This window comes from Herpailurus yagouaroundi, unplaced genomic scaffold (genome assembly GCF_014898765.1).
Source record: "Herpailurus yagouaroundi ecotype Mexico unplaced genomic scaffold, PumYag 188, whole genome shotgun sequence".
NCBI classification, from domain to species: Eukaryota; Metazoa; Chordata; class Mammalia; order Carnivora; family Felidae; genus Herpailurus; species Herpailurus yagouaroundi.
This window is the reverse complement of record NW_024412419.1, coordinates 21,768,237-21,794,112: the sequence shown is the minus strand read 5'-3', so window position 1 is coordinate 21,794,112 and position 25,876 is coordinate 21,768,237. Positions and strand designations below refer to the sequence as shown.

At 46.3% G+C, this 25,876-nt stretch overlaps 1 protein-coding gene across 3 annotated transcripts in view; it reads right to left on the bottom strand.

Moving 5' to 3' along the window:
• The window catches only part of DPYSL5 (dihydropyrimidinase like 5), a 103,872-nt gene that overhangs the window by 59,202 nt on the left and 18,794 nt on the right, over positions 1-25,876 (bottom strand). The window contains exon 1 of one of the 3 annotated variants that reach the window (XM_040496269.1): positions 12,268-12,316. The exons of the other annotated variants lie outside the window; for them this stretch is intronic. The gene's annotated coding sequence lies outside the window, so the exon portion shown is untranslated. Of the gene's footprint in view, positions 1-12,267; positions 12,317-25,876 lie in introns of those variants that run through there. 3 annotated transcript variants of the gene reach the window in all.

Genomic DNA, 25,876 nt, shown 5'->3' with positions numbered 1-25,876 from the left:
GATTCTGTGTCTCCCTCTCTCTCTGCCCCTCCCCCATTCATGCTCTGTCTCTCTCTGTCTCAAAAATAAATAAAAACATTTAAAAAAATTAAAAAAAAAAAGAATTCTACACCATGTAAATGGGATTTATTCCAGGGATGCAATGTTGGCTCGATATTTGAAAATTCAATCAATGTAATCCACCATATTAACAGGCTAAAGAAGAAAAATCACATAATCATATCATTTGATGCAGAAAAAAACATATGACAAAATTCAACATCCATTCGTGATAAAAACTCTCAGAAAAGTAGGAATAAAAGTTAACTTCCTAAATTTAATAAAGAACACCTGTGAAAAACCTATAGCTAACATAAGACTTAATGATTAAAAACTGAATGCTTTGGGTGCCTGAGTGGCTCAGTCGGTTGAGCATCCAGCTCTTGATTTTGGCTCAGGTCATGATCTCACAGTTTGTGGGTTTGGGCCCTACGTTGGGCTCTGTACTGACAAGCTCAGAGCCTGCTTGGGGTTCTCTCTCTCCCCCTTTATCTGCCCCTCCTTGCTCGTGTGCTCTCTCTCAAAAATAAATAAACATTAAAAAGAAAAAAAAAAGGTTGAGTGCTTTCCGCCTATAATTGGAAATAAGGCGAGGGTGTCCACTGGAAATAAGGTGAGCAGTCCACTATCACTGCTAGTCAATAAAGGGAATTCTAGCCAGCACTATAAACGAATGAAATGAAATAGCAATGGAAATATATTTCATATAGATCAAAAAAGAAAAAAATAAAACGGTCTCTATATGTAGATGACATGATGGTCTATGTAAAAAATACCAAAAAAACTTAAAAAAAAAAAAAAAAATCTCCTAGGGGGTGCCTGGGTGGCTCAGTCGGTTGAGCATCTGACTCTTGGTTTCTGCTCAGGTAGTTAGTGATCCTGGGGTTGTGGGATCAAGCCCCACATCAGGCTCCATGCTGAGCATAGAGGTTCTCTTTCTTAAGGTTCCCTTTCTCTCTCCCTTTGCCCCTTTTGCCTGTTCGTGCTTTCTCTCTTAAAAAAAAAAAAAAAAAAACAATGCTAGTACAAGTGAGTTCAGCAAGAATGCAAGATAAAAGACCAACATAAAAAGTTAGTTTTTCTATATACTAGCAATGAACACATATACATGATGCAAAAAACTTTAAATGCTTAGGCATAAATCTAAGAAAATATATACAGGATTTGTATGCTGAAAACCACAAAATGCTGATGAAAAAAATCAAAGATCTAAGTGAGTGGAGAGACATACCATGTTCATGGATTGGAACACCCAACATAGTAATATATCAATTTCCCCCTAATGGATATACATGTTTAATGTAGTTTGTATCTCAGCAAAAATATTTTGTAGATAGAGGCAAGCTTATTGTTAAAGTTTATGTGAAATGACAAAGCTAAAATAATTTTGACAAAGATGAATAAAGTGGGAGGGATTGGTCTAACTGATTTCAAGACTTACTACATTGCTACAGTAATCAAGACTTTGTGATATGAATGGAGGGATAGACAGAAAGATCAGTGGAACAGAATAAAGATCCAGAAATATCCCCATGCAAGTATGGTCAACTGATTTCTGACAAAGCTACAAAAAAGCAATTCGATGGCGGTGGGGGGGAAAGATAGTCTTTTCAACAAATGGTATTGGAGCAATTGGATATCCATAGACAAAAAATAAACCTTGGCTTAAATCTCAAATCTTATACAAAAATCAACTCAAAATGGAACATACACTGAGTGGCCACGTTTGACCACTAACCATTCTCTTCCTCTTGGAGCTCCCTTCCATTAGCATTAAATGTGGCCATGCAGTGGAGGGGAATAGGGACCACAAGGAGATCTTGACCAGTTTTGGAGATGAACAAGTCTTTGATAAATGGTGGTTGAAGCCAAGTTTGTGGGAATTTGTCAATTCTTTGTGAATAAAAGAAGCCATAAAATGGGCTGAGGAATATGGCTGAGGTAAGGTACTAATTTAGGACAGAGAAGACCCAAGATTTTTCAAGCAGCTAGGAAAGAGTCAAAGGAAAGATTGAAGTTCTAGGAGAACAAGAGATTATTTGTGATGTAAGGTCTTGCAGCATGGGAAGAATGATGGCCGTCATCAATGGAAGCCAGGTCCCTGTCAACTTACATAGTTTATTTGATTTGATCCTTCCAACAAATCTGTGAGGAAGCTATTATCATGCCCATCCACAGAAGAGGAAACAGACTCAAGAAAGGCTAAGTTCAAGGCTCGTAGGAAGAAGATATGTGAAGATGCAGAAGAGGTAAGAATATACAGCTGTTCTCTCTGTACATCTGGAGGTGGGAGCTCCTGGGAGCATCAAGGAGCAAGAGGCTGTGAGCAGAGTGGGGGAGGTATGGGGGAGTCACTGTGGGGCTGGAGGCGTGAAGGGGAAGGTACACAGGGGAAGGGGTCGGTGCTCAGACAGCTGCGGTCACGGTGAGTGAATCAGAATTCTGTCCAGGGAGCCCACTTTGGTTGGATCTACAACTCTCTTGACCCTTAGGTATCTGAACACAGATGATTGTCATTTAGGCCTAGAAAATATAGGACAAAGTCTGACCAGGGGGATGGAGACCTCACCATTGCAGGGTCTCCCCAAGGCTCAGATGAAGCCCACCTTTCTACTTGGTAAACTTCTTATTCTTTGGGACCCAATTCAATTGTCCCCCTTTCTGAGAAGACTCCCTGACTCCCTGCCCCTTCATAGACTTCATGGCCCTGGAGTCTATCTGCATCTGTGAACTAAGGTCCTCCAAGTCAACAGTATAATCAATGATCATTATTTCTGTTCCCTCCTCATCCCCAGCCTCCTGTATAGGATACTCAAAACCAGTGAACAAGTGAATGAATGGCCTTGCTGCACTTGTTACACCCGCAACATGATCAAGTGGTTTAAAGCAGTGAATAGTAGGCTGTTCCATATTTGTTTCCTGGGATATCTGGCAACTTTACGTTCAGGATAATGCTCAGCTTTCGTCACTTTTCCAATACAGCAAAAACCTGTGGACAGAGCCGAGGCACCAACAGATGTCCTCTTCTTCTTGCCATTTCATTTGCCTGCCACCAGATAAGTTGTGGGGAGGCTGTGTCCCAGGATGAAAAGGCTTTAGAACCTGTTGAAGGAATACCTCTTGAAAGGAGGTAAGTCAGCTATCTGGAGATCTTAGCCTGCTCTCCTAGATACACTTGATTAAGCAGTTTGTTTTTGTCAAGATGACCAGTCTGGAGTGCCTGGAATCTCAACACCAAGAAAGTTTACTGTGCTTATTCACAGCATCAACCACCAGGCTCTCCTGCTGTTAGGAGGGGCTGGCCCTTTGGGGGGGCTGCTGCTGGGGCGGTGCTGGGGAACAACACAGGTGGTGGGAGTAGACCGCAACAGTTGTTTCCCAGGAACATCTGCTCCCCACCAGGTATCATTCCAAGCTCTGGGGAGAAGGGGCCTCTCTCCTAGTGAGGAAGGTACTGGGCACAGAGGCGGCGGTGAGGTGTCAGGCTGGAGAGATGGGAAAATGGGACCGTCACAGCCACAAGCTTATTGCCTGAAGCTGGGAGGAAGCTAAACATTATTTCAGATCTTTTGTCCTAAAACCTGAAAACTGGAGTTTTAATTTAATATGCAACTAGGAAATGAGTTTGTTCTCAGGTGATGGACATAAGCACTCTGGCCAAAGGAAGCCTGGAGAGCCTAAGAGATGCAATCTCCCTCTCTCTCATTACGAAGTCAAGGCCAAGTGTGACCACGAAAGAAGAGACGCACCTTCTCAGTTTGCACTAAAAAGAGGGAAGTGGTGGTGGTGGTAGGGGCGGCCGAAAGAAGACACCCCCCCGCCCCAGCCCTCTGTGCAAATATATAATCCTCACCTTTTAAAGCCACTTTAAAGAGGAAAAGTAGGAATATTTATGCTGGCAAATTGTTTATGTCAGTGTTGTAAATGAGAAAATTGACTTGCTTATTAATCTAGAACACATACTTCAGAGTATACACCCGGAGGGTCGGGACTTTGAAGGGCGATGCGATAATAAATTACTGGGGATTCTTGTCCTAGCTTTGATGCTGCCGTCAAAAGCCAAGGGTATCTTCTTCAAGAGAAACGAGAGCAATAGCTCTTGGTAAGCTAACACCCCGTGTCTGGCATTTTCCATGCATTCAACCACGGGGCAACCCTGAGAAGTGGGAACGAGGCAGGAACATTAGCCCCATCTTAAGAGGAGGAAACACAAGTTTTGGAAATTAAAGGCCACACCACTCCAGAAGGATCGGGTTCATAGTCAGGTCTACCTGAGTTTAAAGAAAGGTCATTAGAGTTCGCTCTGCATAGAAGAGTTACAGGCGATTCTTATGTTATTTATAGTTTTCTGTACTTTCAAACTATACACAATAAACTTGGGTTACCTTTCATAACCTGAGAAGTTATGTTGAGAAGCTTTTTTTTTTTTTTAAAGCTAAAAAGAAGCCAGAGGCATCCAATGTGACCCTTCATTCAGGTGGAGGGCTCAGTTCCTCCCGATGCCTCCTTTATGGGAGGAGCGGGTAGAGCTACGACCGACTGTAACACTCAATCCTTTCTCTAGAACCCTTGGGTTGGGTCCCCGACCCAACCTGTCTTTTCATCTTCCTTGTAGAAATCCATGAAGGTTAACCCAGCTCTGAAGGGACTGGATTCCCAGGATACCTTTAGAGGGAACTCATTCTCAGAACGTAGAGGACCCTGTTAATAATGTTAACAGTTAGTGCACACCTCCTGTACACTGGGCCCTCACCAAACCTGTCACACACATGATCTTATCTGATCCTTACAACGCTCTGACGTAGATACCATTATTGCCCCATTACTGCCACAGAGATGGCTGAGGTTTAGAAAGTTAAAGAAACGTCCTCAAGGTCACATAGCTAGCTTGTAACAAAGCAGGGATTGAAAGCCAGACACTTGTCTAGAGCTGTTGTGGACCGAAAGTTTGCGTCCTTCCAAAATTCATACGCTAAAGCCCTAACCTCCAGTGTGGCTGCGTTTGGAGATGAGCCCCTAAGCAACATTTTAAGGCTAAAGGAGGTCATAAGGTGCCGTCCTGATCCCACAAGGTTAGTAGAAGAGACACCAGAGGGCTGAGTCCCCAACCCACCACCCCCATGTGCTTTGCATAAGCGCTGAAAAAAGGCCCTGTAAGAAAGGCGCTGTCCACCAGCGAGGAAGAGAGTTCTCACCAGAAACCTACCACACTGACACCCTCATCTTAGACTTCCAGCCTCAGAACTGTGAGAAAATAAATTTCATTGTATAAGCCCTGCAGTCTGTGGTATTTTGTTGTGGCAGCCTGAGCAGACTAACACAAGAGGCGACATCCCCGACCATGCGCCATATGCCAACATGGAGGCCGTGCGACCCAGAGCCTGGATCTCAAGCCGCCTGGTGGAGCCACTTCGGTGGATGCTCTGAGCTCCTTCCCCCACCCTCTGGCAGACTTTCGGCTTCAGACTAGGGATTGCTGTCATCAGAACTGCCTGCGGGCCTTCAGCCTTTTGGGGCGACTGAGGCCTCAGAACACTCTAGGGATGTGCTGTCGTGTTTGGATAATATCATAGCACGGTTCCTTAGTATACTCGCTCCCTGTCCGTGATGCTTTCGGAGATTGTCTTTTTATTTCAACGTTTTTTATTTTTTTGGGACAGAGAAAGACAGAGCATGAACGGGGGAGGGGCAGAGAGAGAGGGAGACACAGAATCGGAAACAGGCTCCAGGCTCTGAGCCATCAGCCCAGAGCCTGACGCGGGGCTCGAACTCACGGACCGTGAGATCGTGACCTGGCTGAAGTCGGTCGCTCAACCGACTGCGCCACCCAGGCGCCCCGGAGATTGTCTTTTTAAAATGAACATTTGTGTGCACTAAAATACTCTAATTGGGGCACCTAGGTGGCTCAGTTGGTTAAGGTCTGACTCTCGGTTTCGGCTCAGGCCAGGATCTCACGGTTCCGTGAGTTCGAGCCCCATGTTGGGCTCCACACTGACGGTGCGGAGCCTGCTTAGGATTCTCTCTCTGCCTCTCTCTTTCTCTCTCCAAATAAATAAACTTTAAATTTTTTTTTTCAACGTTTTTTTATTTATTTTTGGGACAGAGAGAGACAGAGCATGAATGGGGGAGGGGCAGAGAGAGAGGGAGACACAGAATCGGAAACAGGCTCCAGGCTCCGAGCCATCAGCCCAGAGCCTGACGTGGGGCTCGAACTCACGGACCGCGAGATCGTGACCTGGCTGAAGTCGGACGCTCAACCGACTGCGCCACCCAGGCGCCCCATAAATAAATAAACTTTAAAAAAATACTCTAATTTCATTCTCTCTAGTGGGTGAGAGAGACACAAATTGTGTTACAGAGCAACTAAAGTGTAGAGGATATATTTCTTGTCTAAAAACCTGAAAACAAAGTTAACACATATTGGTTTAGGGGCACCTGGGTGGCTCAGTCAGTCGTTTAAACGTCTGACTTCGGCTCAGGTCATGATCTTGAAGTTCATGGGTTCGAGCCCTGCATCGGGCTCTGTGCTGCCAGCTCAGAGCCTGGAGCCTGCTTTGGATTCTGTGTCTCCCTCTCTCTCTGCCCCTCCCTGCTCACGCTCTGTCTCTCTTTCTCTCAAAAATAAATAAACCTTAAAAAAAAATTAGCAGGTATTGACTTAAAATTTTTTTTTTTAATGTTTTTATTTATTTTTGAGACAGAGAGAGACAGAGCATGAGCGGGCGAGGGGCAGAGAGAGAGGGAGACTCAGAATCCGAAGCAGGCTCCCGGCCCTGAGCTGGCAGCACAGAGTCCGACGCGGGGCTCGAACTCACGGATCGTGAGATCATGACCCGAGCTGAAGTCGGATGCTCAACCGACTGAGCCACCCAGGCACCCCCACGGGTACTGATTTAAACTGGGTGTCTCTGACCCGTGTACCAGAGACCAGAGCTGTGAGTGAGTGAGCCGGCTGTGTGATGATTGATGGTGAGACTGTCTTGCTACACCAGTATCCTCCCCCCCAATTTTAGATTTCCAAATTGTCTACGTGGCCAAGATGCCTCATCCCACCTAGCCTCCCTCACCATTGACGGTTGACACTCATTATGCTTCTCACCTCCCCCAGTAACCTCATTAGCGCCACCTTCCCACAGATTTCCCTGCTAGTCTTTGCTAAACTAAACGGAAGAAAAGATGTTCTGGCGTCTTTTTCTGCAGCAAGCCTTCTGTCTGTGTACAGACGAGTTCGTGAACATAATGGGGTAAGGGGGTGGGTGAGTGGGGAATATACCTTGGCTCCCTTAGGAGAGTCCCTCAGAAGGGAAAAGCTTTGAGCACAATTGTGCCACGGGCTATGGCGGTCTTTTTCTCTGTTCTGGTGGGGGCAGTATATTCAGAAAACATTCTTATCCATGGTCATGGTCAGTATCAGATTTACTTACTTGTGATGCTTCAAATCACTCGTTTATTCCAAACACAGTTACTGCGTAGACAGAGCCCATGTCTGGGCCACTGGCTTGCCATATAGGCTGTGGACTGAATGTTTGTATCACCCCCAAAATTCCTATGTTGAAGTCCCAATCCCAAACATGATAGTATCTGGAGCTGGGGCCTGTGGGAGGGAATTAGGTCATGAAGTTGGGGCCCTCATCAGAAGAGACAGGAGATCTCTCTCTCTCCCCCACCTCCCTCTCTCTCTCTCTCTCTCCATCTCCTGCCTGGGCCCCCACCCCGTGCGAGGACACAGAGAGAAAGGTAGTCATCCGCAAGCCGGGAGGAGAGTCCTCACCAGGAAACAAATTGGCCAGCACCTCGATCTTGGACTTCTTAGTCTTCAGAACCGTGGGGAATAATTTGTTGTTGTTTAAGCCACTCAGTCTGTGGTATTTTTATTATAGCGGCCTAAGCTAAGATACTACATTAGAAATGAACATTATCATCAAATCATCATTAAATGACAACTGTGCCTTAAAATAGATGTCACCTCCTTTAAGGACTTCTGGCGGTATTCCACATTCCCATTTGTCTAACCAACAACTCTGATCACCCAGCTATGTTGTCTATGCAAATGAAAGAACTCAAACCACATGGCTGTCCTCCCAGGCAGAAATGGAAAAATGCCAGATAGTCAAACGGTATTAGAAGGAATAAATCAGAACTATGGAATTCTAGAGCTGCATAGATTCATCAAGTCTACCCTGACTTTCCCTTCAGTCCCCGGACTTTAGCAACGGTGACCTTGAATAGAAGGGAAGCAGTCCAGCACCAACAGGGGGGCCGGTAAACTGCAAATGTGGAGATCTGAGGAATTCTACAACATATCTGGGGAAGCAGTGATGCCTTCCACGGCAAGATGGTGGATGTCTTTGATACGCCAAGATTCATCCAACTGTATGCAGCTTGTATTCCCCAATTTCCTAATTCCGTGGCATGGATTCCTCATGCTCCTGAGCCAGTGCTGGGGCACAGACAAGGTGATGTGCAAGCTGGGGAAACAGCCCTGTCTAACCTGGGAGTGCAGTCTTTCCTGAGAAAGCCTCTTTATGTTTAAAACAGTGACAATAATTGCTATTTGCTACCTAATAACTGTCTTGTTGGATAAAGGAAAATTTCCTGCACCGCCCACCCTTCTGCCCCGCTTAGTGCTGTAAGCTGTTCCAGTGCAGAACTGCACAGCGGGGGGATCCTGCCGGGTGGACAGTCAAGGTTATGGCAGCTGCTGCTTCTCGCTCATGAAATGCACACAAGCCCATGCTCCTAAAAGGCGCACAGGGTTAGCCCTGCCAAGGAAATGCCAACCCCAACACTGTGTCTTGAAATTGCCTGTGTCTGTCATCACCTTTCCCGGCTCCCCTGTGCCTGCAGGGAGGTGCGAGACAAGGAGAGTCTGCAAGGTCTGTCCTGCACAGCTGCCTCCTGCCAGCAGCTCAGCTGGAGGACGCTGGGGAACTCTGGGGCTCGACAAAGACACATGGGGCCAGAAAGGTGCCAAGTGGATCCTTCTTGCATAAAGACCTTAAAACTAACTTGTTAAAGGGGTGCCTGGGTGGCTCAGTCCCTTAAGTGTCCAACTCTTAATTTTGGCTCAGGTCATGTTCTCTTGGCTTTTTTTTTTTTAAGTTTATTTATTCATGTTGAAAGAGGGACAGAGAGAGAGGGGGACAGAGAGAGAGTCCCAAGCAGGCTTTGCGCTGTCAGCACAGAGCCCGACGCGGGGCTCCATCTCACAAACCTCGCGATCATGACCTGAGTCGACATCAACAGCTGGACGCTTAACCAACCAAGCCATCCAGGTGCCCCATATGTATTTTCTTTTTAATAGGCCTTGGTTTAAGACTCACATGTCCTCTTTTGGTCAAATCCAAAGAAGAATGTGTGATTTTACAGACGCTCAGTCACTGTGATATGAAGGGATGTGCAAAGCAAGAGCTATACATCCACCTTGTGACATGAAGGACCTACTCAGCCAACCCTAATGGTGAATGGAGTGCTAACTGGAGGGGAAGGAGAAGCCAGTTCTGGTCACTGGGGCTACACTGAATGATGTGGCTTTTCCTTTGCTCCAAGCAGCTAACATTTGCCAAAGGATCAAAAGGCAATACGTGGCAGTGGTTAGAAGACAAAAAAAAAAATACACAGCTGCTTTTCTTCTTCTGATCAGCATATAGGAAAGAGAAACAGAGCAGGGGGAAAGCCTACCCTAAAGGGGGGTTGGGGACAGGTGTGAGGGGGCGGGGCATTGCCCTTATAGCATTCTGGGATGGTACTGGAAGGGGATTCTCTTTGAGATGATAAATGAGAACAAATGAAAGATTCAACAGAACACAAAAGCCACAAAGGGAAGTTTAAGGTGAGTGGGAAACAGCCAAGGCTGTAAGTTAAATACATTTAAGTGTTCAGTAAACTGCCTTTCTAAATAATACAGCACTAAATAATTCTTAACTAATATGAAAGCCGTATAATTTTATCATTCTTAATTGGCTTTATCGACTCTTGAGTAGATTTAAAACAGTAGTTCTAGGGGCGCCTGGGTGGCGCAGTCGGTTAAGCATCCGACTTCAGCCAGGTCACGATCTCGTGGTCCGTGAGTTCAAGCCCCGCGTCAGGCTCTGGGCTGATGGCTCAGAGCCTGGAGCCTGTTTCCGATTCTGTGTCTCCCTCTCTCTCTGCCCCTCCCCCATTCATGCTCTGTCTCTCTCTGTCCCAAAAATAAATAAACGTTGAAAAAAAAAATTTTTAAAACAGTAGTTCTAACATGCGTGTCAGGTATAAAGAAAAGTGACAAACACCTGTGAATTCACCATTGTCACTACTGTTGAAGTCCCCACACCTCTTTCGTCCCACCCACCCCCACCCTCAGACATAACCACTTCCCCAGTTAATTTGTATGGACTAATGATAAATAACAATTAGGTGACAAGGAAAAATAAAAAAGACAAGATCACAGCTGTTCCCACCCCATGACCTCCTCTCCCCAACATCTCAGGATCACACTTCACCTGCCTTATGACGACTGACTTCTTCATCACTTAGTACCGTGCTTTCTAAGGTAAGCAGGAATCTGGAACCTATTCCATGCTAATAATGAGGATGTGAGTGCGTTTTAACATCTAAATGCCCACTGACCATTCCACTAGCATGTTCCACAGGCACATGCACTCAACCTTTCCAAAACCAGCTGCATCATTCCCAATGGCCCACCCAGAAATCTGAGACTCTTCCTGAATTCCTCTCCCAACTAGGCCACTGTCAGCATCAAGGGCTGGTCTGAGTGGTGGGCCTGGTTTGGGTCACCTAGGAGTTTCGTGCAAAATGTGTTGAGGGATTCTGGAGGCGGAACCCAGCCACGGGGAAGGAGAACTGGGTAAAAGGAAGGTAAAAGGGGGATCTGGGGCTTAGGCATCCCCAGGGACTAGGGGGGGGACCTGGAGGCAGGAAGAAGGGCCAGTCAGGCTGAAGGGTAGCACACAGAGGGCAAAGGCTGGACAGGCTGTGGCCGATGTTATGCCCACCCCGAGTCACGCTGGACCCTTCAACCAGTAGCCGTCAGCCATAAGAGTCCAGCACCCGGGCCACACTGGGAGGGCAGGCAGGCAAAGAGGACCCATCTGTCCATAAGACGGGTGAGAGTGTGGTGAACAAAGGCTTCTTCTTAAGAAGGGTTAAAAACAAACACACAAGCAAACAAACAAAGACAAAGGAGCTGCTATAGTGAAGCCCAAGAGGTGGGCCTGGCTTCTGGGGAAGGTGTACGCGGACCCACTTGGGGGGAGTCCTTAGGCTAAGATCGAGCAAGAAGTCTTAATCCCGTCGCTTCATCCGACCTGGCCTGGCGCAGCGTGGCCACGCGCATTAGGGCACGGAGGGCAAAAGTGAAATTCCAAGGGATTAGCCCAAGAGGGTGGTAAGCAATGAAGCCGCAGACCGCCTGTTCCAGGTTAGCTGTGTGAGAAACTGGGCAGTTGTGGGAAGGGGAAGCTGAGTGCTTGAGAGCGGGCATGGCGCCGCGACAGAACAGGCTGGCCGTGGGGCACCAGGTGCACGTGGCCCATGCCCTTGCTCCTTTCAAGCGCTCGCCTGCTCACTGAGGTCAGGGGGCTTTCATCTGAGGCTGGGGGAGACCGAGTACCAGCAAATACCAGTAAATATGAGTCAATCCCCACCCGTGAGCCCAGCTAGCTGCTCCAGGGCCCCGGACGAAGGTCAGGGAGGTGTAAACACGCTGGAGACAAGGGTCCCAACCTCCGGACTGAGGCTTCAGCCAGAAGACACCAGGCTCTTGTGACTGCTAGCCACTATCGCCAGCATAGCCCTTCCCCTGGCAGGCCTTCTGGCAGATTCCTCAGCCCTGCTGTGCTTTCCAGGCTCTCACCAGCTGTCTCCAGGCCCCAGAAATAATTCCATCAGCTCTCTTGGAAGGAGACCAGCTGCAGCTCAAGGGCCTCCAGAGTGGCTGCTTCCTAGAACGCCAGCCAAAGGACGGAGAGGCCAGCGGCCACTCCCAGAAAGGGGGGTGGGGAACGACTCTTCTCTGAGACCCCCATTCTCAGGTGGGGGGTGTAAAAGCAGGAGAAAAGAATGCGTTTTCCTAACTAAAAGTATCCCAGGGGCACCTGGCTGACTCAGTCAGTGGAGCACGCAACTCTTGGTCTCAGGGTGCTGAGTTCGAGCCCCACACTGGGTGTACAGATTACTTAGAAATAAAATCTTAAAACATAAAATCAAATCAAAGAAAAGTTGGGGCACCTGAGTGGCTCAGTGGGTTAAGCATCCAACTCTTGATCTCAGCTCAGGTCTTGATCTCAGGGTCGCCAGTTCACGCCCCACCTTGGGCTCCACGCTGGGTATGAAGCCTACTTCAAAAAACTAAAATAAAAAAAAAATAATAGTAAAATAAAATAAAATAAAATAAAATAAAATAAAAAGTGTCCCAAACCTGGGCTACCTGATAAACTCTAGATTTGGGATAGATACTAAGTGAAAATACACAAAAATTCTAACTTTTCTTATTTATTTATTTATTTATTTATTTATTTATTTATTTATTTATCCCTTTTAAACTAAAACTTGATATGAACTAACTACCACCATATATAACATCTCCCCAACAACAATTGAAGGAAAAAGCAAGAGACAAAATAGTAAATACAGTGTAAGTCCTTAAGAACTTTCAAAACCAGGCAAAAGTGAGCTACAGTGTTTAGGCATAAAGTTGAAGAAAGAAGAGAAACCAAAGAAAGGATTATTATAAAAGTCAGGGTGGGTGGTTATCTCTGGAGGGTAGGGAGGGGCTGTGTTTGGGCAGAGGCACCTGGTGGGGAAAGCTTCTGGAGAGCTGCAAATGTTCTAGTCTTTCAGTTGAAAAAGGGTGGGAGTTACACAGGTGTTTGCTTTAAATGACTCTTTAAATTAGACATTTTCTGCGCTCTTCTGTATGTATCTCATAAAACTCTTAAAAATTAAAAAAAAAAAAGAACTCCATGTCAATATACGGAATGATATGCAATGTGTTACTACAATTATGTAAAAATATCACACACACAGAACAGACCAGGTGAGGGGTGCCTGGGTGACTCAGTCGGTTAAGTGTCTGACTTTGGCTCAGGTCATGATCTCGCGGTTTGTGAGTTCAAGCCCCGAGTCAGGCTCTGGGCTGACAGCTCAGAGTCTGGAGCCTGCTTCAGGTTCTGTGTCTCCCTCTCTCTCTCTGCCCCTCCCCCACTCACACTCTGTCTCTCTCTCTCTCTCAAAAATAAACATTAAAAAAATAATTTAAAAAAACAACAGACAAGGTGAGAATAAATAACAAGGTTTGTGTTTATGAGATTATAGGTGATCTTACTCCTCTAATTTTTCAAACTTCCTGTATAATATTACATAGATTTTATAATGAAAAATAATAATGGTAACTTAAAACTACATAAATTGTTTTATACTGTTAGGAAAAAAATTGAAATAAGGTGCAAAAAATGTTTCCTTTTCTTTTCAGGAAATCTTGCCATCATCCTGCCACCTCCAGGAAAATTTCCTAAAAGGACTGGGCTTTAGGACAAACCAATCTCCTTCCTTCCTTTGACTCCAACAGATTTTAGAACGACACAGACTTTTTTCTCTGTGATGTGGGACGCCTTCAAAGAGGTACCACGCATTTCATCTTGTGCCGCAGATGTGTTTCCAGCTCTCGCCCCCAAATGAAGTGCTTTCACCTGCCATTGACTTTTCACCAATAACGCTTCCGCCCAGGCAATGACATCCTCCTTCCTGCGCCTGTGGCTGCCAGCTGCCTTCTTACGGACCTGATTCACCTCCATCACTAATGTGAAGAGGTACTTTTTCCTTAACCCAGAATCCCTGGAGCCTGAAGAGCAAATCTCCCCAGTGCCTGTAGCAATGCATGGCTAAGGGAGCCCAACCTTGGGGAGATGGGCAGAAGGCGGGGAACCACTGTGAGCTCCATCATCTCCCATGGGAGGCAAATTCTCATGGGTGATGCCCCCAGGCTTGTGTGGGAAGCACCATGCCTGCCTGGCATGGCGGGCCGGGCGGGCAGTCCCAGGAAGCTTGAAGGCAGGCCTGGGGTGAATATAATCAGCTTCCCTCAACTGGGGCAGTGAGGCCACTAGCCTGTGTCTGCATTTCAGTGGCCTGTTTTATAGCAGCCAACAGGAGCAAATGGGGAAGCAAAGGGTGCGAGGGGGCAGGAAGAGGAAATGGAGGGGGGAATGGGTAGAGCAGTGCCAGGAGCCCTGAACTTGCCTTTGCGCCTCTAGCCACGTGACTAACGGCTCCACACCCATCTTCTCAGCTGTGAAGTGGATGTCCGCACCATCAGCCCATCGTTACCACTGAGCTCTTTGTGTCAGGCTCCCACATAATTTCATAGAAATCTTACAACCGCCTGTGAGGTGGCTGGGCATTATTATCCCCATTTTATAGCCGAGGAGGGTGTGGGTTGGAATTCATCCGTACCAGACTGGAGCTCCTTGAGAGCAGAGCCCAGGCATCACTTTATCCTTCTAAGGGCTCGGCATGCAGAGGCGCTCATTAAATGCTAGCTGAAGGAAGCGAGGGTTGGCAGAGAGAGCGGGGTAGAAGCAGTCTGTGTGCACAAAGGGTTAGTCACAGTAAGGGGCTGTTAGCAACAGGAAGGAAGGCTTCTCCAAAGAAGAGTTCCAGGCTGGTTGTGAGGGCGTTTGGTACAAAGCTCAGGGCAGAGGAACAAAGCTGGCGTTGGCCGGGCTGAAAAAAAGACAGGAGGTAGAATAAGCAGGTATGGGCTCGGCACAGCCAGCAGACGAACTGCCTTGGGGCCAAGAGGCCAGGCGGGCTGAGCAAGCAGCTTGGGGAGCCAGGGTAGGAGGTCAAGGAGCACAGAGCAAGAGGCCCAGCCTTCAGAATGAGACCCATGTGGCCCAGGACGACTTGGAGCACGGGGAGCAGGATCCTGAGTCTGGTCAGGGGATGAGCACGTGGTTTGGGGGCTGATCTCCCCACTTGTTTGCCTGGCACAGGTTGAGTGGAGGCTGAGAGAACGGGGACTATGGTAATCCAGGCATGAGGATATGGTGGGCTAAACTGGCGGTGCCTGTGGAACAGAAAAGGAGCGGGGCCGAGAAAGGACTGAACGCTGGCGGGTTCTTCGGAGGAAAGGGAGAACAGACTGGGGAAGACAGTAAGAATGGAAGCACAGGCGAACAGAGCAGAGCAGAGCAGAGAGCTGGTGTGGACAGATGGAGACCAGCTGTCGGGGCATGCCTGTGCTTTATGGACGCCCAGGAAAGAAAGCCGATTTCAGCTTCCCTCTCTAGGAACCCTTTAGATCAGTCAGAAGATGGCAACTGACCCAATCAAGGTAAGGAGATGGCAGGAGCAGGAAACCAACACCTACTAAATGCTACTCAGTGTGCTGAGGCTCTTAACACATGGCATTTAATGGAAACAACCTCACAATTGCTCTTGGAGATGAGGGGCTGTCTCCACTTGACAGCCAGTGACTGGAGGTAATGACTAGCCAAGGTCACACAGCCTCATGGAAAGGAAAAGGAGTAGAGGTAATTCGAAACACCAAATAATACAAGGATCAAAGGTCTGGACTGCGCTAATGGGCTAACCTTCTGATTCACTCGTGCGTTGAACACTTAGGAGACACTTGAGACAAAACACTCTACTCAGGCATTGCCCGTTCTACCTACTAAATCTGTTCCTTATCCATCCTCTCTCTCTTTTTTACGTTTATTTATTTATTTTGAGAGTGAGAGTGTGAGCGAGAGAGGGGCAGACAGAGGATCCCAAGCAAGGCTCCGCAACGACAGCAGAGCCTGACGTGGGGCTCGAGCCCGCGAGCTCACGACCTGAGCAGAAATCAAGTCAGCCGCTTAACCGACTGAGCCACCCAGGCGCCCCACTTACGTTTTCTTTTTTCTCCGAACCAACTGCCTCGGTTCGGGCCCTATCATCTACCTGCATTAAGATGATATCACTATGACCTGGATACTTCTAACTGGTCTCCCGGCCTCCGCCCTGTCAGCATACTGAGCTTGTAGGTTGCCAAGAGGATCACAGAGACACTCGTAGCACCTACGTGGTACTATGCTAAGTGCCAAATACTGCACCAACCCCCGACGAGCTCCCAAGTTTGGAGTGCAAAGAAAGGCATGAACAAAAAGTTCAATATGAGTTAAGAGAAGGGCTGTGTCAGTACCAGGAAGGGGGGCGGGGCGGGAGAAGCACTTCACCCTGAGTGGGATAGAGGCCTGCTCCTCAGAGGAAGTGCCTTGGACGTCAGTCTTGACGGCTGCTTAGGAGTGCACCATGGGGGGCTGGGGGAGCCAAACCTGAGCATTCCAGACAGAAGCAGGGCGGTGTGACCTAGCTGGGTGCCTTCAGGATGGCTGGTGTATTTGAGGAGCCCCAGGAGCCCCAGCCATTCAATGCCTGGTGGGACACACTCAGAGTGTGGACTCTAAGGCTTGCTGGGAGGGCAAGCAAAGAAGGGGCATGATTAGATTTGCATTTTACATAAAAATTCAAAGGACAGAGTATTAGAAGGACACACAGAAAGATATGTTTATAAATTTTGGATGGGTTAAGGTTTTTTAAGCATAATCCAAAGCCAGAAACCGGAAAAGAAGAGACTGATGCAGGTGTGACTATAGAACAACAACAAACTGTAATACAGCAGAAGATGCCACAAAATACTTTTAATAAAGACAAAAACTGGGGCACGTGAGTGGCTCAGTAGGTTAAGTGTCCGACTTCAGCTCAGGGCATGATCTCACAGCTTTGAGTTCGAGCCCCACCTCGGGCTCTGTGCTGACAGCTCGGAGCCTGGAGCCTGCTTCGGAATCTGTGTCTCCCTCGCTCGCTGCCCCACCCCTGCTTGTGCTCTGTCACTCTCTCTCAAAAATAAATAAAAAGATTTAAAAAAAAGAAAAAGACAAAAACTGGTTAAGACATGTTTGCATGGTTTCAGAGAAAGATAAGTACTCCAGTAGAAAAAATAGGCACGCACAGGAGGGGTGTTTAGGTGGCTCAGTCAGTTAAGCATTCGACTCTTGATTTCAGCTCAGGTCATGATCTCAGTTCGTGGGTTTGAGCCCCGCATCAGGAACTGCACTGACAGCGCGGGACCTGCTTGGATTCTCTCTTTCTCCCGATCTCTCTCTGCCCCTCCCCACCTCATATGCTCTCTCACTCAAAAAAATAAACTTAAAAAAAAAAGAAAGAAAAAGTAAGCAAAAAATATAAACAGGAAATCCGTGGGGATGGGGAGGGCGTAAATAGCTCATAAGCAAATGAAAAGATGTTTGTCTTATTAAGAATCCAAGAAATGTGAGTGAAAACAAGAAAATTACATTTTTCACCTGTCGTAATGGCACAGAAAAAAGAGAATAATGCCCACAGGGAGAGGAGCAAGCACTCTCATACGCTATTCATAGGAGTTCAAACTGATACAACCTTACCAGAAGGAAATCTAAAAATCTACATGAAAACTTAAAATGGGCGTTTCACATCTAAGAATTTCTTCTAGGAAATAATCGGACCATTGCACAAAAATGGATTATGAGGGTGTTTCGTTATCATAACATTATATATAATTATATAATTATTCTGCTGTTATGACAGCTAATGATTTGAGAACAAGGTTAGGGTGTGTCAGTGTAAGGACTGTTTCAATAAATAATGGTACATTCACACACTAGACAGCGATGCAGCCACTGAAAAGGATCACGTAGATTTTTTTTTTAATTTTTTTTTTCAACGTTTATTTATTTTTGGGACAGAGAGAGACAGAGCATGAACGGGGGAGGGGCAGAGAGAGAGGGAAACACAGAATCGGAAACAGGCTCCAGGCTCCGAGCCATCAGCCCAGAGCCTGACGCGGGGCTCGAACTCACAGACCGCGAGATCGTGACCTGGCCGAAGTCGGACGCTTAACCGACTGCGCCACCAGGCGCCCCGTGGATCACGTAGATCTTTAAGTAGTGACGTGGGATGTTATATACGATACAGTACTGGGTGGAGAAAACAGATTACAGAACCAGACCCCATGGTATGTGCCTCTAGTTTTGTGTACATAGGTGAGATCTCATATATATTTGAATATATATGAATATGACCTCTCACTTATACATAAACTTCACTTACATACATATGTGAAAACTCACATATATAAACAAGCTTTCTGCATAAAACACTGGAAAGGTTATTCACTAAACTAGTGACTGCAGTTGTCTCAGAGAAAGGGACTGCAGCAGGACTCAATCTCTCTGCACTACTTGATTGTGAAAATGTCTGTATCATAAACCAGCTGTGGAATCGACAACAGCCCTGGTCAAGGGGGCAGTAGTACGGAATACACTAGAGTGGGCTCTGAGGAAGTCTGTGCCAGGACGGGCAATTCACTAGCAAGTTAACGTCTCTCGTACCTTTATTCAACCACCATTAATAGGTACATCTAACGGCCTATTGGATCCTTCTAATTTAACGTTTCAGTGGGCCTTCCAACGGATCCCATCTAAAACTGAGCTCGTTACACTCGGTCTCCACTCGGCTCCCCTTCCAGTGTCTCCCATCCCAGGGAGACACCCCAGCTCCCACCGCAGGACCGAGCCAGCAGCAAGGGCGAGGAGAGCAAGTGATAGCTCCACAGGCCATAGCACGCAGCCCCCTTCCTCCTTTTTGTTCACTGGCGCCCCAGACGAGGCAGTGTCTTCTCAGATGGCTGCTTAAAGGAGCAGAACACCCTCTCAATCCCGGCCCATCTGGCTGCTGCCTTCCACAAATGAATGGGTGGAGACAGGGACCAACTGGCTGACTGGGTTCAAAGGGCTTTTCCTGGTGGTTGAGTCTGAAAATGGGGAGATGCCTTCATTTACTTAAACAAAAAGAGGTAATGAGCCTTCAGAGGCAGGGAGCACCTGCTGAGTAACTCAACAGAAGGGATGAAGTCTCCATCTTGAAACAAGTAAATGGGAGCACATGGTTGTCCTCCCACCTAATTCATCCTGAATGCTGGCATTTCCTTGTTTTCTGGTTCACCTGCTTCTGCCAGAAGAGAGGTGGGGTTGGAACTGATGACAGATACCCAATTACTTGTATAAATACTTACAGTTTATTCTCTTCTACTCTTCGGAAGAACTGGCCAGATTCCCTTGGTTCCCAGTCCCTGCCAGCCTCCTCCCCACCCCCAGCCCAGGCCGAGGACCTATTCCTGAAGGCAAATCTAAAGACTGGATGGCTCAATCGGTTAAGCGTCTGACTTTGGCTCAGGTCATGATCTCATGGCGCATGGGTTCGAGCCCTGTGTCGGGCTCTGTGCTGGCAGCTCAGAGCCTGGAGCCTGCTTCGGATTCTGTGTCTCCCTCTCTCTCTGCCCCTCCCTTGCTTATGCTCTGTCTCTCTCAAAAACAAACATTAAAAATCTGTTTTAAAAATAAAAGCTGGATCCAGAGGCAAGGGAAACAAAAGCAAAAATGAACTACTGGAACCTCATCAAAATAAAAAGCTTCTGCACAGCAAAGGAAACAATCAGCAAAACTAAAAGGCAACCGACGGAATGGGAGAAGGTATTTGCAAACGACATATCAGATAAAGGGTTAGTATCCAAAATCTATAAAGAACTTATCAAACTCAACACCCGAAAAACAATCCAGTTTAGGAATGGGCAAAGAAGACATCCAGATGGCCAACCGACACATGAAAAAATGCTCAACATCAGGGAAATACAAGTCAAAACCACAACGAGATACCACCTCACACCTGTCAGAATGGCTAATAACATTAACAACTCAGGCAACAACAGATGTTGGCGATGATGCGGAGAAAGAGGATCTCTTTTGCATTGTTGGTGGCAATGCAAGCTGGTGCAGCCACTCCAGAAAACAGTATGGAGGTTCCTCAAAAAATTGAAAATCGAACTACCCTATGACCCAGCAACTGCACTACTAGGTATTTATCCAAGGGATACAGGTATGCTATTTCGAAGGGGCACATGTACCCCGATGTTTATAGCAGCACTATCGACGACAGCCAAAGTATGGAAACAGCCCAAATGTCCATTGATGGATGAATGGATAAAGAAGGTGTGGTATATATATATATATATATATACACATACATACAATGGAGTATTACTTGGCAATCAAAAAGAATGAAATCTTGTCATTTGCAACTATGTGGATGGAACTAGAGGGTATTATGCTATGCAAAATTAGTTATAATAATAATAAAAAAATAAAAAAATAAAGACTGGAGCCCAACATGCTCAAGATTAGGACACCTGGTGCTTGCTTGACAAGCCTTGACTGAGCATCAACTTTTGTATATATAAGTGAGATTTTGTATACATAAGTGTCCTGCTGAGGACTGGACCCCAGACTGCACATCAGGTACCTGATTCCCTGTTTGGTAAATGACCTTCTATCTCATGGCCAATAGGCTGGCACACGCTTCCTGTTTGTTGCCTGTCACCTTCTCCAGGGAATGGAAGCCTGCCCATCCACATCTGAGGCCTCTCCACCTGCTAACATGCTCTCCTGACACCAACACTCTCCTGGTGACACGACCTGGAGTGTGGACTCCTGTCCCTATGACTCAGGTATGTGAGTATATCCAAACCCTTTGAAATGCATACTGTAAGAGGCTGTCTACCATATGTAAATTGCACCCCAACAAAGCTGACTGAAAAACAAACGAAAGGGGTAACTGGATGGCTTAGTCGGTACAGCATGCAACTCTCGATCTTGGGAAGTGAGTTCAAGCCCCACACTGGGCATAGAGCTGACTTAAAACCAAAACCAAAACCAAAACCAAAACCAAAACACATTTAACAGAGAATTGCTAAAGGGGGATCAGAAAAAAACAAGATAGAACTTAATAGGAATTACATTTAGTGCTAAGCTTCCTGGCAGTCCAAGCAGAAGTGGAAATGGTTTGGGAAGGAAAAACTTTCTATTACTGGATAAAAGGGAGGCCCTGATTTACCCACCAGGAAGAGCCTTTTGAATCCCAAATAATTCATTGCTCCCCTCCATCCAACTGAACATTTAAGAGAATGCTTTAGAGAAAGCAGATCTGCTCTCTATGTAGATAATTCTAGAAGGGATTTATTGGATTCCTCTCTAAGGAAAGTAAGAAACATGACGGATATATTTAACTGCAATTTTGCAGAAGGTGCAGAAATATTTTTCCAAGCCATTTTTAATATAGAGCAAACATCAATAAAAGGCTGAAGAAATACCACTAAATTTTTACTTAGAGATGACATTTCTGTGTTCAAGTGTTAAAGAGTCCAAAGGTGTTAAAGTAAAAGAGTCCAATTATCGGCTTTTATCTGGTGCTCCAACCTATGTTATAAAGAGAATGCAAACATGTCCTTTCCATACTTTAACTGGTAATGGTAAGGAAGGTGTCTAAAAAGCACTCCTCTAGGGGTGCCTTTCTGGCTCAACCAGAAAAGCAGGTGACTCTTGATCTCACGGCTGTGAGTTTGAGCCCCACGTTGGGTATAGAGATTACTTAAATCTTTTTTTTTTTTAATGTTTTTATTTATTTATTTATTTATTTATTTATTTACTTTTCAACGTTTTTTTATTTATTTTTGGGACAGAGAGAGACAGAGCATGAACGGGGGAGGGGCAGAGAGAGAGGGAGACACAGAATCGGAAACAGGCTCCAGGCTCCGAGCCGTCAGCCCAGAGCCTGACGCGGCGCTCGAACTCACGGACCGCGAGATCGTGACCTGGCTGAAGTCGGACGCCTAACCGACGGCGCCACCCAGGCGCCCCTATTTATTTTTGAAACAGAGAGAGACAGAGCATGAGTGGGGGAGGGACAGAGAGAGAGAGGGAGATACAGAATCTGAAGCAGGCTCCAGGCTCTGAGCTGTCAGCACAGAACCCGATTCGGGGCTCAAACTCAAGAGTGTGAGATCATGACCTGAGCTGAAGTCGGACGCTTAACCGACTGAGCCACCTAGACGCCCCCAAAATTAAATCTTTAAAAAAATATTGCCCCTCTAGTGGGGCCACTACAACCCCAGCCGTCACCTAAGCCAAATTCGTGGTCCTTTATTTCCTCTCCCCTCAGCCTAGTGTTTCACAATTGAGGAAAGTGTGCACAGATGGCTTTAGAAGGTATACATATTTGGACATAAAATGGTGTTGAATCATGAGCTCTCTTTCTTCAAAATTCTATTTATTTAGAGGCACCTGGGTGGCTCAGTCGGTTAAGCGTCCGACTTCGGCTCAGGTCATGATCTCGCAGTGTGTGAGCTCGAGCCCAGTGTCGAGCTCGTGCTGACCGCTCAGAGCCTGGAGCCTGTTTCCGATTCTGTGTCTCCCTCTCTCTCTGCCCCTCCCCGACTTGTGCTCTGTCTCTCTCTATCAAAAATAAACATAAAAAATTTTTTTTTAATTCTATTTATGTATTTATTTATTTATTTTTATTAAAAAATTTTTTTTGAAGTTTATTTATTTTGAGAGAGAGAGAGAGAGCATGAGCATGGGAGGGGTAGAGATAGAAGGAGAGAGAGGATCTCAAGCAGGCTCCACACTGTCAGCGCCCTGAGATCATAACCTGAGCCGAAATCAAGAGACGCTTAACTGACTGAGTACCCAGGTGCCCCCTATTAGAATTCATAATGCGTTTATTTTGAAATGGAAAATAATGGAATTGAGAAGAGTCAACAAAATTATGAAAAGGAATACTATGGGGTAGGTGAAGGACTGTCCTAGGAATATTAAAAGATGCTATAAGAAATTACTGTCATTAAAACTGTATGGTGTCAGCATATGATTAGACAAAAGATGAAAGGAGAAGAAGAAGGTGCCTGGTAACAGATTTCAATTAAATTTAACAAAAGTGGTATTTCAATTCGGAGGAGATAAATGATTTACTTAATAGATGGGGCCGGCATTTCTGGCTCTTTGTCTGGAAGAAAATTAAGTCGGCTCCCTACCTATAGCCCAATGTGTAATCCATCTGGAATTTATTTAAATGTAAAACATAAAGCAATAAGAGTATTAAAAGCAAGCCCAGGAAACTACTTGTATAATTGAGGAGTGGGGGAGCCCTTTTAACTCAGTCTGGAAACCCAGAAGCCATAAGAGAAAAGTCCCATTTCTGACTTTATATGAGTTTAAAAAATTGGTAAAGTAAATGATATCATAGAAACAAAAAAAAGCCGGGGGTGCCTGGGTGGCTCAGTCAGTTAAGCATCCGACTTGGGCTCAGGTCATGATCTCAAGGTTCATGGGTTCGAGCCCCACATCGGGCTCTGTGCTGACAGCTCAGTGCCTGGAGCCTGCTTCGGATTCTGTCTCCCACTCTGCCCACCCTCCCCCGCCCCCAGCTTGCATTCTGTCTCTCTCTCAAAAACAAATAAACATTAAAAAGAAGAAGAAATAGAAAAATATCCTGAAAAAACATATGCAGTGCATATGACAGCTATGAGGCCTTACAAACCGATAGGAAAAATACAACCAAGAGAAAGATGGGCTCATCCATAAGTGTGACACAGAAGGGCAAACTGAAATAACCAACAACATATGAAAAGATGTCCAATCTCTCTAGCAATCAAGAAGATGCAAATGAAAGTCACAGTGAGGTGTCATTCCACATCCATCAGACTGGCAACAATTCTAGGGTGATACCTGACCTTGACAGGACTTGGGGGAGGGAGTGGGTTGGGGGTAGTTGTGAGGGTGCCGCTGCTGCTGAAAATATGGATGATCGCGAGCTTTTAGAGAACAGTCTGAAAAGCCCTCTATTAAAATTTGAAAAGCTCTGTGACTTGGCAAGCCCACTCCCAGGTCCCTATCCATAGAAACAGAAGCAAGAGAACATAAGGAGATGGAAGGTAAGGGAGGCCCATTGCAGCAACGTGGGGAGGACAATAAGCCAACAAAAACCTGTAAACAAACTGAATGCCCATCAATGGGGAACAGTACTATCTAAAGGAAAACTGTTTGGGGCGCCTGGGTGGCTCAGTCGGTTAAGCAGCCGACTCTTAAGACTCACATCATGATCTCACAGTATGTGAGTTCGAGCCCCATGTTGGGCTCCAAGGTCACAGCTCAGAGCCTGCTCGGGTTTCTCTCTGCCCCTCACTCTCTCGCTCTCTCTCAAAATAAACACATAAACATTAAAAAAAATAAAGGAGTAGTGTTCCTCTAGCCACGTCTGATGCTAAGCACCAGGCGTTAGTGTAAACCCCCCAGGCTGAGGGCTCACTCCCAAAAGACTGACCCCACTGCAGACGCCAGCCACCTGGCCCAGGTTGTCATCTCTACCCCTGACGACCTGACTACAAATCAGGGGTTCCCATGAACCCCTCCTCAAGTTTGATAATTTGCTAGAACGGCTCACAAAGAAACGCTTTATTTACTATTACAAGTCAGGATCATCCACGTGGAAGAGACACAGGAAGACCCATGGAACAGGGCAAGACACGCGGAAGAGGGGCCACGTAAGGGCAAGAGACGTGAAGCTGCCGCACCTTCACCCTCCCTGCACCTTGAGGTGTTCACTGACCTGGAAGCCTCTCCCAACGCCTCTCTCCGGGGGTTTTTCTGGTGGTTCCATTACCAAGACAAGAGTGATTCGATCATTGGCCATGGGTGATTTACTCAATCTCCAGCCCCTTTCCCTCCCAGGAAGAGGGGTGGGAGGTTGGGGCTGAAAGTGCAACCCTCTAATCACCTGGCTGGTTCCCGTGGCAACCAGCACCCGTCAGGAGAGTCACCTCATTAGCATAACTCAGGTTTGGTGCTAGAGGCTTATTATGAATAACAAAAGACGCTCTCCTCACCCTGGTCAATCTGGAACTTAAAGGGTTGTAGGAGCTCTGTGCCAGAACTGGGGAAGACCAAATACAGACTTATTATTATATCACAGTATTGCATTATCCATGCCATAGAATAGCATACAATTTTTTATTTCTTTTTAGTGTTGATTTATTTTATTTTTTTTTTTTAAATTTTTTTTTTCAACGTTTTATTTATTTTTGGGACAGAGAGAGACAGAGCATGAACGGGGGAGGGGCAGAGAGAGAGGGAGACACAGAATCGGAAACAGGCTCCAGGCTCTGAGCCATCAGCCCAGAGCCCGACGCGGGGCTCGAACTCACGGACCGCGAGATCGTGACCTGGCTGAAGTCGGACGCTTAACCGACTGCGCCACCCAGGCGCCCCAGTGTTGATTTATTTTTGAGAGACAGACCACGAGAGGGCAGAGAGGGAGGGAGACAGAATCCGAAGCAGGCTCCCGGCTCTGAGCTGTGCCCCACGCGGGGCTCAAACCCACAATCCATGAGATCATGACCTGAGTCGAAGTCGGACGCTTAACCGACTGAGCCACCCAGGTGCCCCTAGCATGCAATTTTTAAAAAGTTAAGTCTATACTAATTGCTTTCAAGCTTCTCCAGGGGCACCTGGCTGTCTCAGTCGGTAAAGCATGAGACTCTTGATCTCAGGGCTGTAAATTTGGGCCCCACGTTGGGTATAGAGATGAATTAAGAATAAAATCTTAAAAAAAAAAAAAATTAAAAAAAGCTTCTTCCAAGATGTAATGATAAGAAAGACAAGTTGTAGAGATAATGTATTTTACCAAAATGGAACTCCAATACATGTAATCCATGACATCCACACACAGACACAGACATAATAGGATCCCATTCTGATAAAATGTGCAAGGACAAAAAATATCTTTGTATCTTATTTATACACGATAATGTGTAGAGAGCAAAATATGGGTGAAAACATCCGTTTGTTTACACTGATTACCAGAGGGTGAGGGAGCATTTAGTTGCAGAGGAGTGGAAGAGAGGGGAAAAGTCTTTTCCTTTTTTTTTTTT